Source organism: Macrotis lagotis, chromosome X (assembly GCF_037893015.1).
Source record: "Macrotis lagotis isolate mMagLag1 chromosome X, bilby.v1.9.chrom.fasta, whole genome shotgun sequence".
Classification (NCBI taxonomy): Eukaryota; Metazoa; Chordata; class Mammalia; order Peramelemorphia; family Peramelidae; genus Macrotis; species Macrotis lagotis.
Window position 1 is genome coordinate 443,734,729 of NC_133666.1, and position 2,907 is coordinate 443,737,635.

Here is a 2,907-nt window from a genome sequence, read left to right on the forward strand (position 1 = left end):
AAGCATTTAAGCATATTTAAGAAAACAAAAAAGAAGTGAAAGGGATGGATTGTGAAAAGTTAGAGCAGAGAATTTATCATTGTATTAGTAGTCCTTTCCAATTGACATATCTATAAGTTCTTTAAGTATCAACTCTAAATCTTTTACTCATCATTTACAATTCTGCTTTCTAAGGAAGCATGAAATACATCTATACTCCCTTCCAAAGAGCAACACTTTATAGATGTGGAAACAAATATTGATAATATAGTCACACAGATAGTTTCAGTAACCAAATTTGAACTGAGATCTTCCTGAGTCCAGGTACAGCTCTAAGGAAATATTTAAGAATTTAAATGCTTAAAAATCTAAGACATAATAACAAGAAATAATGTAAAAGAGTATATACGTATGCTTTTAAAGATATAAATCAGAATTCTAGGGAATCATAAATGTCATGAAAACTTTTAAAAAGATTTAACAAGTTAACTTATTGTTTGTTTGTTCTTAAAATATATATTTCTTATATATGAACACAATGCTGCCACTAGACATTCAAAAGGCCTTGCTTATTTCATCTACTCTTGAACAGTAGTAGAGGTGATTAACAGATATTAGAGGAATTATTTGAAAAGGTAAGGGATGCATCAATAGCATGGTAGAATGAAAGTGTACTTTTCAACTTTAATCTTTATTGATTTGCCCCTTTGGGATTAGTCTCAAACAAAGTTTATTATTGTCTATTAAATGAAACTATTTGATTTTAATAGAACTTTTCAAATTTCTCTTCCAGGACCATAGATAACATGGTATTATTTCTAGGAAACAGTGACCATTAATACAATAGGGAATTCTGTCTTTCAGTAATTTAGCCTTATAAAGTAGATACACACACACACACACTTCCATGCCATCCCAGCTGCCTCTTGCTCTGGCAAGTAATTGGCAGGGCTTAGGCTGTGGATCCAGACCTTTTACAGGTCAGGGATTGTCTGCTCTGCTCTGAAGTTCATTAAGACTGAGAGTAGGTAGAAAACAGAGAGAGAAACATAGAGGCAATCATGTTGCTGGGGCTGCTGTGGTGTGAGTGGAGCCCCAGAAGTGTTGGTGGCCACATGGGGCTCCCCAAGTATATCTGAGACCATTCTTCCACCACTGATTAAGACTGGGGTGGCAGGTGTTGTACAGAATATTCATTTAGCCTTCTGGGCCTTCTGGGCAGATTTTGTGACCTTGCCAGCTCCAGCAGCCTTCTTGTCAACTGCCTTGATGACACCAACTGCAACAGTCTGCCTCATATCACGGACAGCAAAACAACCCAGAGGTGGATAATCAGAGAAGCTCTCCACACACATGGGGTTGCCTGGAACCATGTCAACAATGGCAGCATCACCAGATTTCAGGAATTTAGGGCCATCTTCCAGCTTCTTACCAGAACGGCGATCAATCTTCTCCTTCAGCTCAGCAAACTTGCAAGCAATGTGAGCAGTGTGACAATCCAGAACAGGTGCATAGCCAGCACTGATTTGGCCTGGATGGTTCAGGATAATGACCTGTGCAGTGAAGCCAGCTGCTTCCATTGGTGGATCATTCTTGCTATCACCAGCCACATTACCACTGCGTACATCTTTGACAGACACGTTCTTGACATTGAAACCAATGTTATCCCCAGGCAGAGCTTCGCTCAAAGCTTCATGGTGCATTTCAACAGACTTTACTTCAGTTGTAACATTGACTGGGGCAAAAGTGACCACCATTCCTGGCTTTAGAACACCAATTTCCACTCTGCTAACAGGTACAGTATCAATACCGACAATCTTGTAGACATCTTGGAGGGGTAGACGGAGGGACTGTCAGTTGGGTGAGTTGGAGGCAGGATGCAATCCAAGGCTTCGAGCAGTGTAGTTCCATTAGCCTTACCATCCTTACGAGTGATTTTCCATCCCTTGAACAAAAGCATATTAGAGCTTGGCTCCAGCATGTTGTCACCATTCCAACCTGAAATTGGCACAAAGGCTACCGTGTCAGGGTTCTAGACAATTTTCTTAATGTAGGTGCTGACTTCCTTGACAATTTCCTCATATCTCTTCTGGCTGTAAGGGGGCTCAGTGGAATCCATTTTGTTTACACCAACAATCAGTTGTTTTACACCTAGTGTGTAGGCCAGAAGGGCTTGCTCAAGGGTCTGCCCATTCTTTGAGATACCAGCTTCAAATTCACCAACACAAGCAGCAACAATCAGGATGGCACAGTCAGCCTGAGATGTGCCTGTAATCATGTTCTTGATAAAGTCTCTGTGTCCTGGAGCATCGATAATGGTCACATAATACTTGCTGGTCTCAAATTTCCACAGGGACATATCAATAGTGATACCACGTTCACGTTCAGCCTTCAGCTTATCCAAGACCCAGGCATATTTGAAGGAGCCCTTTCCCATCTCAGCAGCCTCCTTCTCGAAATTCTCAATGGTTCTTTTATCTATTCCACCACATTTGAAGATGAGGTGGCCAGTCGTAGTGGACTTGCCAGAGTCTACGCGTCCAATGACAACAATGTTAATGTGAATCTTTTCCTTGCCCATTTTTGTGGAGGTTTAGCAATGGTTTTCACAACACCTGTGTTCTGGTGGCAAACCCGTTGCGAAAAAGCTGCAATCATATACTTTAAAGAGTACTTATTTCATAACAGTCTTGTGTGATAGAATAAGTACTGATAATATAATGATTTCTTATAAGTTAAGAACAGTTGAGGCCATAAAAGGTTAAGTAATTGCATAATGTCTTGAGATTTTTTTTTTTATTGTTAGGGTTTTGTTTGGTTTTTTTTGCAAGACAATGAGGTTAAGTGGTTTGCCCAAGGCCACGCAGCTAGGTAATTATTAAGTGTCTGAGGCCTATTTGAACACAGGTACTCCTGACTCCAGGGCTG

At 40.4% G+C, this 2,907-nt stretch overlaps 1 pseudogene; it reads right to left on the bottom strand.

Annotated features, from left to right (window-relative positions):
* Positions 1-1,119: 1,119 nt before the first annotated feature.
* Positions 1,120-2,597, bottom strand: LOC141498129 (elongation factor 1-alpha 1 pseudogene; annotated as a pseudogene).
* Between the last annotated feature and the right edge of the window lie 310 nt (positions 2,598-2,907).